Source organism: Nicotiana tabacum, chromosome 1, assembly GCF_000715075.1.
Source record: "Nicotiana tabacum cultivar K326 chromosome 1, ASM71507v2, whole genome shotgun sequence".
Classification (NCBI taxonomy): Eukaryota; Viridiplantae; Streptophyta; class Magnoliopsida; order Solanales; family Solanaceae; genus Nicotiana; species Nicotiana tabacum.
This window is the reverse complement of record NC_134080.1, coordinates 71,913,375-71,927,490: the sequence shown is the minus strand read 5'-3', so window position 1 is coordinate 71,927,490 and position 14,116 is coordinate 71,913,375.

Below are 14,116 nucleotides of genomic sequence, written 5' to 3'. Positions count from 1 at the left end.
TCATAAAGAGTTTCATTCGGATCTTTTCATCTTTCCTGACCCTGACAAGTTTGTCGCAATAGGTCCTCAGATGGACTCTGGGATCACATGTGCCGTCAAACATCTCAAACTTGGGAGGTTTGTATCCCTATGGAATTTCTACTTCAGGTTGTATGCATAGGTCTTCATAGTTCAACCCTTATATTCCTTCGACGCCTTCGACACCTTGAACTCGGCTTGTCAACTTCTTGAGTTCTTCAGCATATTTTTAATGAGCAGGTCCTTTTCGGAGGATTCTGGTGTATAGGAGATGGGTTGGATGGAGTGAGGTACAGTTTTTACGTATATAGGGTTGCTTTGATGGGTGCCAGGGACTTGGGTGTAGTGATGGTCATTGGTGGAGTTTTGGGGATCGGGAATGGGTTGTGGTTATTTTGGGGAGTGTGGTAAGCGGTGGTTGGTGGGTACTGAATTGGTTGATGGTGATGTTGTGGCAGAGTTGGTATTGGCAATGGATTGAGATTTTGGGGAGGAGTTGCGTATTGATTTGGTACGGGAGGATTTTGTGGATGTAGGTTTTGTGTGTTTTGGGGAGGTGTTGGGTTCTTTGTGTTCTGTTGGTTGATGTCAGGGACATTCAGGGTGAGTGACAAGTTTGTCAAGTTGTGAACCTGCTCAAGTTCTCCTTGCAATTACAATATCTTTTGTTCCAATCTCAATACCAGGTCATTCGGTGCCGAAGTGCTCCGTCCATCTGAAGTTTCTGCGTTCTCAACATTTTCCTTTTGGATACCACTTAAGTCGTCCATTTCTGCTTTTACTTTGCCTTTCGTATTGCTTGGAGGAGGAGGAGGTGGAGGACCTCTAGATCTGGTATGATATGTTGATTAGGCTAGTATGAGTGAACCAACCTAAGGGGATCGGAATAATCAAAAAAAGGGAAAACAAAAAAGGTAACAAGTTAGTGAGGATTCTGAAATGTTTGTAGTATTTAAACACATATTGCGGAAATGTAAATTCATGTCTTAATTTGGGAGCCTCATTGTGCCCGAGGTAGGCCTAGTGACAAATAGATTTGGAGAACTTTAGATGTCGTGGCACTGCATCCCTATGCGGTGATGAGCCGCAATCTTACGCGCAGCCACAACATTATACACAAAGCCGAGCTCCACCTCCCAGAAATGCCCATCCTTACCAAGCTCCATTTAATCCTCAACCAAATGATCCCCAATACAATCTTTGCCCAAGAGAGCCTTTCAGAAAGAATCAGTTCACCCCAATTGGTGAATCATATTCAAGCTTGTTCCAAAAGCTAATCAGGCTAGATCTATTGCAGCCAGTGGCCCCGAACCGGCTGAACCCCGAGTCCCCCTCGCACCAAGCTGACGCTAGATGTGAATACCACTCTGGAGCAGTGGGACACAGTACGGTGGATTGTTGGACCCTTAAAAGGGTAGTTGAAGATTTGATTGAAGCTGAAAGAATCATTTTTCGGGATGAAGAAGCTCCTGATGTGATGAACAATCTATTGCCTGCCCACAACATCGGACCAATGGTCAGAATGATTTGTGAAGCTGAGGATTTTGATCCGACATTGAAAGTCATTGCATCCATTGTCGAGACAGAAGAAAAGCCAAAAATGGTCGCCAAGCATGAATGTTCCCCATCAGATGGGAGTCTTAGTAGCCAGTTTTGCTATCCTTTCTGCGTCCGGATTATCTCAGGGTGTGATCCGGATGTTTTACCTTATTGTCTTACTTTCTGATGTAAACCCTTCTATCTTCAAAAAATTGAAAAAAAAAATCAAAAAATCAAAAATTCAAAAATCAAATGAAATTAATATTTCATTGTCCAAGAATGTCTCTTTTCTTAATCTTGTCATTTTTCTTTCTTATTCTCTTTTTAGTTCTGTTAAATGCAGATTTCAATAACATGACATGCTTGCGGACTTCATGCCCAGATCTTGAAAGCTGTCAGACCTCGAAATAATGAATCAAGGATTAGATCGCAATGAAGATAAAGTTTAAGGAAATAAAACAAAGAGTTGGAACAACTGAAGGAAAATTGGTTCCCGGATCGGAAAGGTCCATACATTGCAACAAGAGTACTACCAAAAGAGTGTCTTGTACTTGGGACACATCGAAGGAAATGTCCCTGAAATAACTGTCAATGTAAATGCAGTCAAAAGGTACTATGTTGGATCCTCCATAAAGTACTAATATTCTCCGATTGGGATAACGAAGGCTTTCATTCTCGCTACCCAAACACTATTAACCCTTTGCAAACCCTTTGAGTCGGCTCCCTTTTCTTTTATTATCCTCTTTGGAACCTGAAAGTGTTATTAAAAAAATGAAATGAAAAAAAAGAAAAAGAAAAAGAAAAATATAAAAAAGGGAAGAAAAGACAAGGAAAATGAGAAAAAAGAGAAAAGATGAAAAAAAAAGAGAAAAAAAAGGAAAGGAAAAAGAAAGAGAAAACAAAATAAAACAGAAAAACAAAATAAAATCAAAAATAAAGTTCCCTGAACTACGTTCGACTTGATTCCGAAAAGATAAGTAGGCAACCTCTCTCTGGGGTTTAGTCACACCAAAACAAAAATTCAAATTTCCCCAAAAGTGAAACTGGGGCAAATGTTGTAATGGTCCGGCGATAATCCCGCCTGAATGGTTCCAAAGTTGTAATTCGATCCAAATAATTTTTACCCAAATCCTTTCAAGTCCTTCCGATCAATCGGTGAGAATGTTCAAGGATCAGAGAATACGGCTACTTGGATCCGATGCAATAAAAATGAGAGAAATAAAATGAGAGAGTCTTATTGGTGAAAATCCATACGGGCACCATGAGGCGATGGTAAGCAGAGAAATTGAAATGAGAGTGTCTTGTTAGTGAAAACTCGTAAAGAGCACTATAAGGCGACGGTGAGAAGAGAAATGAGAGAGGTCAATCGGCGAAAACCCGCAAAGGGCACCGTTGATCGAAAAGAAGAAATTTGTCACCACCATTGGCACTAAAAGAGTCCTGGCAAGGTTTCTCGGTTTTAAAAGACGGGTCATAATGGGTTTATGAGAAGTTAGATAGTTGTTCAGATCGGGTATCCAGTCCAAGAAGCATGTCATGTCTATTGAAGTTTGCAGACACTCCAGATAAGTCCTTCTTTCCTCCCCGAAAGGGCCACTTTTCCTTAAATTCACTTTCTTGTCCTTTGTTTACTTTTCTTTGAATCCCTTTCAGTCTAACTCTGTTCCGAAACTAATACAAAGAAAAGGTGGCAAGATTGATTTTACAGGGTTATGCTTAATAAAAGCCAAATCCAAAGGAAAGCACCCAACCTCGGCGGGTGCATCAGGTCGATCCCGACTGGCCATGATGGCTGATGCTCCGAAGTCAAAACTATCGAAAATGAAAGAAATCCAAAGTCAAACGACCCTAGAGGCAGAATAAGATGAAAAAGGCCAAAATCTCACACGGGTGAACCGTCATGTGAAATTTTGGAAAGTTGAGTTCTTCGATCTCAGAAGAGAGATCAATCTTCAGAAATCCAGCAAGCAGCAGAGGTTCTCATCAAAAGAGTTGGGCCGAGATCAAATGATCAAAAACAATCAAGACCACAAAATCAACAACCGTTTCAAACTAATAATTGTTCTTTGTTTTAAAACTTAAAACAAGTGCAATCCAAAGAAACCTTGCAAGAAGCAGGTGCAACTAAAAAAGAAAAGCGCAAGTGCTAAAAACAGCTTTGCAGCAACAATCCATAAAAAGGGAAGCCCCCTCCAAATTCTTTCCCGCATTTACTCATTCCATGAAAATAAAAAGTAAAAAAGAGAAAACAAAACAAGATTAAAAAAATAAGATAAGAAGAAAATTCAAAAAATGGTAGCTTAGGACCCCCAATCTCTATTTTTACGTTTTGCCAACATAGAGTCTTCACTCCCTAGTTGAGATTATTCTAGACGTAGGGTCTCCACACCCTATTCGCCTTTTGCCAACATAAGGTCTCCACTACATAGTTGAGATTATTTTAGATATAGGGTCTCCATTCCCTAGTCGCCTTTTTCTAACATAGGGTCTTCACTCCCTAGTTGAGATTATTTTAGACATAGGGTTTCCACTCCCTAATCGCCTTTTGCCAACTAGGATCTCCACTCCCTAGTTGAGATTATTTTAGACATAGGGTCTCCAATCCCTAGTCGTCTTTTGCCAACATAGCGTCTCCACTCCCTAGTTGAGAATATTTTAGACATAGGGTCTCCACTCCCTAGTCGCCTTTTGCCAACATAGGGTCTCCACTCCCTAGTTGAGATTATTTAGATATAGGGTCTCCACTCCCTAGTCGCCTTCTACCAACATAGGGTCTCCACTCCCTAGTTGAGATTATTTTATACATAGGGTGGTCTCCACTCCCTAGTCGCCTTTTGCCAACATAGGGTCTCCACTACCTAGTTGAGATTATTTTAGACATAGGGTCTCTACTCCCTAGTCGCCTTTTCCCAACATAGGGTCTCTACTCCCTAGTTGAGATAATTTTAGACATAGGGTCTCCACTCTCTAGTCGCCTTTTGCCAACATACGGTCTCCTCTCCCTAGTTGAGATTATTTTAGACATAGGGTCTCCCCTCCCTAGTCACCTTTTGCCAACATAGGGTCTTCACTCCCTAGTTGAGATTATTTTAGACATAGGTTCACTCCCTAGACGCATTTTGCCAACATAGGGTCTCCACTACCTAGTTGAGTTTATTTTAGACAGAGGGTCTCCGCTCCCAAATCGCACTTTGCCAACATAAGGTCTCCACTCCCTAGTTGAGATTATTTTAGACATAGGATCTCCACTCCCTAGTCGCCCTTTTGCCAACATAGAGTCTCCACTCCCTAGTTGAGATTATTTTAGACATAGGGTCTCCACTCCCTAGTCACCTTTTGCCAACATAGGATCTCCACTCCCTAGTTGAGATTATTTTAGACATAGGGTCTCCACTCCCTAGTCGCCTTTTGCCAACTAGGGTTTCCACTCCCTAATTGAGATTATTTTAGACATAGGGTCTCCACTCCCTAGTCGCCTTCCACCAACATAGGGTCTCCACTCCTTAGTTGAGATTATTTTAGACATAGGGTGGTCTCCACCCCCTAGTCGCCTTTTACCAACATAGGGTCTCCACTCCCTAATTGAGATTATTTTAGACATAGGGTCTCCATTCCCTAGTGGCACTTTCCCAACATAGGGTCTCTACTCTCTAGTTGAGATTATTTTAGACATAGGGTCTCCACTCCCTAATCACCTTTTGCCAACATAGGGTCTCCCCCCCTAGTTGAGATTATTTTAGACATAGGGTCTCCACTCCCTAGTCGCCCTTTTGCCAACATAGGGTCTCCACTCCCTAGTTGAGATTATTTTAGACATAGGGTCTCCACTCCCTAGTCACCTTTTGCCAACATAGGATCTCCACTCCCTAGTTGAGATTATTTAAATATAGGGTCTCCACTCCCTAGTCGCCTTCTACCAACATTGGGTCTTCACTCCCTAGTTGAGATTATTTTAGACATAGGGTGGTCTCCACTCCCTAGTCGCCTTTTGCCAACATAGGGTCTCCACTCCCTAGTTGAGATTATTTTAGACATAGGGTCTCTACTCCCTAGTCGCCTTTTCCCAACATAGGGTCTCTACTCCCTAGTTGAGATTATTTTAGACATAGGGTCTCCACTCCCTAGTCACCTTTTGCCAACATAGGGACTTCACTCCCTAGTTGAGATTATTTTAGACATAGGGTCTTCACTCCCTAGTCTCATTTTGCCAACATAGAATCTCCACTCCCTAGTTGATTTTATTTTAGACATAGGGTCTCCGCTCCCTAGTCGCCCTTTGCCAACATAGGGTCTCCACTCCCTAGTTGAGATTATTTTAGACATAGGGTCTCCACTCCCTAGTCGCCTTTTTGCCAACTTAGGGTCTCCACTCCCAAGTTGAGATTATTTTATACATAGGGTCTCCACTCCCTAGTCGCCTTCTACCAACATAGGGTTTCCACTCCCTAGTTGAGATTATTTTTTACATAGGGTGGTCTCCACTCCCTAGTCGTCTTTTGCCAACATAGGGTCTCCACTCCCTAGTTGATATTATTTTAGACATTGGGTCTCTACTCCCTAGTCGCCTTTTTCCCAATATAGGGTCTCTACTCCCTAGTTGAGATAATTTTTGACATAGGGTCTCCACTCCCTAGTCGCCTTTTGCCAACATAGGGTCTCCACTCCCTAGTTGAGATTATTTTAGACATAGGGTCTCCACTCCCTAGTCACCTTTTGCCAACATAGGGTCTTCACTCCCTAGTTGAGATTATTTTAGACATATGTTCACTCCCTAGACGCATTTTCCCAATATAGGGTCTCCACTCCCTAGTTGAGTTTATTTTAGACATAGGGTCTCCGCTCCCAAATCGCACTTTGCCAACATAAGGTCTCCACTCCCTAGTTGAGATTATTTTAGACATAGGGTCTTCACTCCCTAGTCACCTTTTGCCAATATAGGGTCTCCACCCCCTAGTTGAGATTATTTTAGACATAGGGTCTTCACTCCCTAGTCTCATTTTGCCAACATAGGGTCTCCACTCCCTAGTTGATTTTATTTTAGACATAGGGTCTCCGCTCCCTAGTCGCCCTTTTGCCAACATAGGGTCTCCACTCCCTAGTTGAGATTATTTTAGACATAGGGTCTCCACTCCCTAGTCACCTTTTGCCAACATAGGATCTCCACTCCCTAGTTGAGATTATTTTAGACATAGGGTCTCCACTCCCTAGTCACCTTTTGCCAACATAGGATCTCCACTCCCTAGTTGAGATTATTTAGACATAGGGTCTCCACTCCCTAGTCGCCTTTTTCCAACATAGGATCTCCATTCCCTAGTTGAGATTATTTTAGACATTGGGTCTCCGCTCCCTAGTCGCCTTTTGTCATCATAGGGTCTCCACTCCCTAGTTGAGATTATTTTAGACATAGGTACTCCACTTCCTAGTCGCCTTCTACCAACATAGGGTCTCCACTCCCTAGTTGAGATTATTTTAGACATAGGGTGGTCTCCACTCCCTCGTCGCCTTTTGTACTCGACTCTCTAGTTGAGATTATTTTAGACATTGGGTCTCCACTCCCTAGTTGAGATTATTTTAGACAGAGGGTCTCCGCTCCCAAATCGTACTTTGCCAACATAAGGTCTCCACTCCCTAGTTGAGATTATTTTAGACATAGGGTCTCCACTCCCTAGTCGCCCTTTTGCCAACATAGGGTCTCCACTCCCTAGTTGAGATTATTTTAGACATAGGGTCTCCACTCCCTAGTCACCTTTTGCCAACATAGGATCTCCACTCCCTAGTTGAGATTATTTAGACATAGGGTCTCCACTCCCTAGTCGCCTTTTGCCAACTAGGGTATCCACTCCCTAATTGTGATTATTTTAGACATAGGGTTTCCACTCCCTAGTCGCCTTCCACAAACATAGGGTCTCCACTCCTTAGTTGAGATTATTTTAGACATAGGGTGGTCTCCACCCCCTAGTCGCCTTTTACCAACATAGGGTCTCCACTCCCTAATTGAGATTATTTTAGACATAGGGTCTCCATTCCCTAGTGGTATTTTCCCAAGATAGGGTCTCTACTCTCTAGTTGAGATTATTTTAGACATAGGGTCTCCACTCCCTAATCACCTTTTGACAACATAGGGTCTCCCCCTAGTTGAGATTATTTTAGACATAGGGTCTCCACTCTTTAATCGCCTTTTGACAACATAGTGTCTCCACTCCCTAGTTGATAATATTTTAGACATAGGGTCTCCACTCCCTAGTCTCCTTTTGCCAACATAGGGTCTCCACTCCCTAGTTGAGATTATTTAAATATAGGGACTCCACTCCCTAGTCGCCTTCTACCAACATTGGGTCTCCACTCCCTAGTTGAGATTATTTTAGACATAGGGTGGTCTCCACTCCCTAGTCGCCTTTTGCCAACATAGGGTCTCCACTCCCTAGTTGAGATTATTTTAGACATAGGGTCTCTACTCCCTAGTCGCCTTTTCCCAACATAGGGTCTCTACTCCCTAGTTGAGATTATTTTAGACATAGGGTCTCCACTCCCTAGTCACCTTTTGCCAACATAGGGTCTCCACTCCCTAGTTGAGATTATTTTAGACATAGGGTTTCCACTCCCTAGTCACCTTTTGCCAATATAGGGTCTCCACCCCCTAGTTGAGATTATTTTAGACATAGGGTCTTCACTCCCTAGTCTCATTTTGCCAACATAGGGTCTCCACTCCCTAGTTGATTTTATTTTAGACATAGGGTCTCTGCTCCCTAGTCGCCCTTTGCCAACATAGGGTCTCCACTCCCTAGTTGAGATTATTTTAGACATAGGGTCTCCACTTCCTAGTCGCCTTTTTGCCAACTTAGGGTCTCCACTCCCAAGTTGAGATTATTTATACATAGGGTCTCCACTCCCTAGTCGCCTTTTGCCAACATAGGATCTCCACTCCCTAGTTGTAATTATTTAAGACATAGGGTCTCCACTCCCTAGTCGCCTTTTTCCAACATAGGATGTCCATTCCCTAGTTGAGATTATTTTTGACATTGGGTCTCCGCTCCCTAGTCGTCTTTTGTCATCATAGGGACTCCACTCCCTAGTTGAGATTATTTTAGACATAGGTACTCCACTCCCTAGTCGCCTTCTACCAACATAGGGTCTCCACTCCCTAGTTGAGATTATTTTAGACATAGGGTGGTCTCCACTCCCTCGTCGCCTTTTGTACTCTACTCTCTAGTTGAGATTATTTTAGACATTGGGTCTCCACTCCCTAGTCGCCTTTTCCCAACATAGGGACTCTACTCTCTAGTTGAGAGTATTTTAGACATAGGGTCTCCACTCCCTAGTCGCATTTTGCCAACATAGGGTCTCCACTCCCTAGTTGAGATTATTTAGATATAGGGTCTCCACTCCCTAGTCGCCTTCTACCAACATAGGGTCTCCACCCCCTAGTTGAGATTATTTTATACATAGGGTGGTCTCCACTCCCTAGTCGCCTTTTGCCAACATAGGGTCTCCACTCCCTAGTTGAGATTAGTTTAGACATAGGGTCTCTACTCCCTAGTCGCCTTTTCCCAACATAGGGTCTCTACTCCCTAGTTGTGATAATTTTAGACATAGGGTCTCCACTCCCTAGTCGCCTTTTGCCAACATAGTGTCTCCACTCCCTAGTTGAGATTATTTTAGACATAGGGTCTTCACTCCCTAGTCACCTTTTGCCAACATAGGGTCTCCACTCCCTAGTTGAGATTATTTTAGACATAGGTTCACTCCCTAGTCGCATTTTGCCAACACAGGGTCTCCACTCCCTAGTTGAGTTTATTTTAGACATATGGTCTCCTCTCCCTAGTCGCACTTTGCCAACATAAGGTCTCCACTCCCTAGTTGAGATTATTTTAAATATATGGTCTCCACTCCGTAGTCGCTCTTTTTGCCAACATAGGGTCTCCACTCCCTAGTTGAGATTATTTTAGACGTAGGGTCTCCACTCCCTAGTCACCTTTTGCCAACATAGGATCTCCACTCCCTAGTTGAGATTATTTTAGACATACGGTCTCCACTCCCTAGTCGCCTTTTTTCCAACATAGGGTCTCCACTCCTCAGTTGAGATTATTTTAGACATAGGGTCTCCGCTCCCTAGTCGCCTTTTGCCAACTAGGGTCTCCACTCCCTAATTGAGATTATTTTAGACATAGGGTCTCCACTCCCTAGTCGCCTTCTACCAACAGAGTGTCTTCACTCCTTAGTTGAGATTATTTTAGACAAAGGGGGGTCTCCACCCCCTAGTCGCATTTTACCAACATAGGGTCTCCACTCCCTAATTGAGATTATTTTAGACATAGGGTCTCCATTCCCTAGTGGCACTTTCCTAACATAGGGTCTCTACTCTCTAGTTGAGATTATTTTAGACATAGGGTCTCCACTCCCTAATCACCTTTTGCCAACATAGGGTCTCCCCCTAGTTGAGATTATTTTAGACATAGGGTCTCCACTCCCTAGTCGCTTTTTTCCAACATAGGATCTCCATTCCCTAGTTGAGATTATTTTAGACATTGGGTCTCCGCTCCCTAGTCGCCTTTTGTCATCATAGGGTCTCAACTCCCTAGTTGAGATTATTTTAGACATAGGTACTCCACTCCCTAGTCGCCTTCTACCAACATAGGATCTCCACTCCCTAGTTGAGATTATTTTAGACATAGGGTCTCCACTCCCTAGTCGCCTTTTTTTCCAGCATAGGGTCTCCACTCCTCAGTTGAGATTATTTTAGACATAGGGTCTCCGCTCCCTAGTCGCCTTTTGCCAACTAGGGTCTCCACTCCCTAATTGAGATTATTTTAGACATAGGGTCTCCACTCCCTAGTCGCCTTCTACCAACAGAGTGTCTTCACTCCTTAGTTGAGATTATTTTAGACAAAGGGGGGTCTCCACCCCCTAGTCGCATTTTACCAACATAGGGTCTCCACTCCTTAATTGAGATTATTTTAGACATAGGGTCTCCATTCCCTAGTGGCACTTTCCCAACATAGGGTCTTTACTCTCTAGTTGAGATTATTTTAGACATAGGGTCTCCACTCCCTAATCCATTTTTGCCAACATAGGATCTCCACTCCCTAGTTGTAATTATTTAAGACATAGGGTCTCCACTCCCTAGTCGCCTTTTTCCAACATAGGATCTCCATTCCCTAGTTGAGATTATTTTAGACATTGGGTCTCCGCTCCCTAGTCGCCTTTTGTCATCATAGGGTCTCCACTCCCTAGTTGAGATTATTTTAGACATAGGTACTCCACTTCCTAGTCGCCTTCTACCAACATAGGGTCTCCACTCCCTAGTTGAGATTATTTTAGACATAGGGTGGTCTCCACTCCCTCGTCGCCTTTTGTACTCTACTCTCTAGTTGAGATTATTTTAGACATTGGGTCTCCACTCCCTAGTCGCCTTTTCCCAACATAGGGACTCTACTCTCTAGTTGAGAGTATTTTAGACATAGGGTCTCCACTCCCTAGTCGAATTTTGCCAACATAGGGTCTCCACTCCCTAGTTGAGATTATTTAGATATAGGATCTCCACTCCCTAGTCGCCTTCTACCAACATAGGGTCTCCACCCCCTAGTTGAGATTATTTTATACATAGGGTGGTCTCCACTCCCTAGTCGCCTTTTGCCAACATAGGGTCTCCACTCCCTAGTTGAGATTATTTTAGACATAGGGTCTCTACTCCCTAGTCGCCTTTTCCCAACATAGGGTCTCTACTCCCTAGTTGTGATAATTTTAGACATAGGGTCTCCACTCCCTAGTCGCCTTTTGCCAACATAGTGTCTCCACTCCCTAGTTGAGATTATTTTAGACATAGGGTCTTCACTCCCTAGTCACCTTTTGCCAACATAGGGTCTCCACTCCCTAGTTGAGATTATTTTAGACATAGGTTCACTCCCTAGTCGCATTTTGCCAACACAGGGTCTCCACTCCCTAGTTGAGTTTATTTTAGACATATTGTCTCCGCTCCCTAGTCGCACTTTGCCAACATAAGGTCTCCACTCCCTAGTTGAGATTATTTTAGACATAGGGTCTCCACTCCCTAGTCACCTTTTGCCAACATAGGATCGCCACTCCCTAGTTGAGATTATTTTAGACATAGAGTCTCCACTCCCTAGTCGCCTTTTTTCCAACATAGGGTCTCCACTCCTCAGTTGAGATTATTTTAGACATAGGGTCTCCGCTCCCTAGTCGCCTTTTGCCAACTAGGGTCTCCACTCCCTAATTGAGATTATTTTAGACATAGGGTCTCCACTCCCTAGTCGCCTTCTACCAACAGAGTGTCTTCACTCCTTAGTTGAGATTATTTTAGACAAAGAGGGGTCTCCACCCCCTAGTCGCATTTTACCAACATAGGGTCTCCACTCCCTAATTGAGATTATTTTAGACATAGGGTCTCCATTCCCTAGTGGCACTTTCCCAACATAGGGTCTCTACTCTCTAGTTGAGATTATTTTAGACATAGGGTCTCCACTCCCTAATCACCTTTTGCCAACATAGGGTCTCCCCCTAGTTGAGATTATTTTAGACATAGGGTCTTCACTCCCTAGTCGCCTTTTGCCAACATAGGGTCTCCACTCCCTAGTTGAGATTATTTTAGACATAGGGTCTCCACTCCCTAGTCGCCTTTTGCCAACATAGGGTCTCCACTCCCTAGTTGAGATTTTAGACATAGGGTCTCCACTCCCTAGTTGAGATTATTTTAGACATAGGGTGGTCTCCACTCCCTAGTCGCCTTTTGCCAACATAGGGTCTCCACTCCCTAGTTGAGATTATTTTAGACATAGGGTCTCTACTCCCTAGTCGCCTTTTCCCAACATAGGGTCTCTACTCCCTAGTTGAGATTATTTTAGACATAGGGTCTCCACTCCCTAGTCACCTTTTGCCAACATAGGGACTTCACTCCCTAGTTGAGATTATTTTAGACATAGGGTCTCCACTCCCTAGTCACCTTTTGCTAACATAGGGTCTCCACCCCCTAGTTGAGATTATTTTAGACATAGGGTCTTCACTCCCTAGTCTCATTTTGCCAACATAGGGTCTCCACTCCCTAGTTGATTTTATTTTAGACATAGGGTCTCCGCTCCCTAGTCTCCTGTCCCAACATAGGGTCTCCACTCCCTAGTTGAGATTATTTTAAACATAGGGTCTCCACTCCCTAGTCGCCTTTTTGTCAACATAGGGTCTCCACTCCCTAGTTTAGATTATTTTAGACATAGGGTCTCCACTCCCTAGTCGCCTTTTGCCAACATAGGATCTCCACTCCCTAGTTGAAATTATTTAAGACATAGGGTCTCCACTCCCTAGTCGCCTTTTTTCCAACATAGGATCTCCATTTCCTAGTTTAGATTATTTTAGATATTGGGTCTCCGCTCCCTAGTCGCCTTTTGTCATCATAGGGTCTCCACTCCCTAGTTGAGATTATTTTAGTCATAGGGTCTCCACTCCCTAGTCGCCTTCTACCAACATAGGGTCTCCACTCCCTAGTTGAGATTATTTTAGACATAGGGTGGTCTCCACTCCCTCGTCGCCTTTTGTCAACATAGGGTCTTCACTCCCTAGTTAAGATTATTTTAGACATAGGGTCTCCACTCCCTAGTCGCCATTGGGACTCTACTCTCTAGTTGAGATTATTTTAGACATTGGGTCTCTACTCCCTAGTCTCTTTTTCCCAACATAGGGTCTCTACTCTCTAGTTGAGATTATTTTAGACATAGGGTCTCCACTCCCTAGTCGACTATTGCCAACATAGGGTCTCCACTCCCTAGTTGAGATTATTTTAGACATAGGGTCTTCACTCCCTAGTCGCATTTTTCCAACATAGTGTCTCCACTCTCTAGTTGAGTTTATTTTAGACATAGGGTCTCCGCTCCCTAGTCGCCTTTTGCCAACATAGGTTCTCCACTCCCTAGTTGAGATTATTTTAGACATAGGGTCTCCACTCCCTAGTCGCCTTTTGCCAACATAGGGTCTCCACTCCCTAGTTGAGATTATTTTAGACATAGGCTCTCCACTCCTTAGTCGCCTTTTGCCAACATAGGATCTCCACTCCCTAGTTGAGATTATTTTAGATATAGGGTCTTCACTCCCTAGCCGCCTTTTTGCCAACATAGGGTCTCCACTCCCTAGTTGAGATTATTTTAGACATAGGGTCTCCGCTCCCTAGTCGCCTTTTGCCAGCATAGGGTCTCCACTCCCTAGTTGAGATTATTTTAGACATAGGGTCTCCGCTCCCTAGTCGCATTTTTGCCAACATAGGGTCTCCACTCCCTAGGTGTCTTTTAGTATAGATATAGGGCTCCACTTCCCAATCCCTTTTTCCCAAGGATACACAATCCCGATTTTTTATTGCTTTCAATAAAGAAATAGTTTAGATTTTAGTTACAAATAACTCACGAAATTTTCCTAGTGAAAACTGGGGCAGAAAAATTTTGTTCGTTTGTTTGTTTTGGTGCTTGAATAGGTTTTCACTGTGAGGCACAAGGTTGGAAATGACCAAAAGAATGAGTCTCAATCCAGAATAAAGAAAAGAAGAAAAAAGGACAAAAAGAAG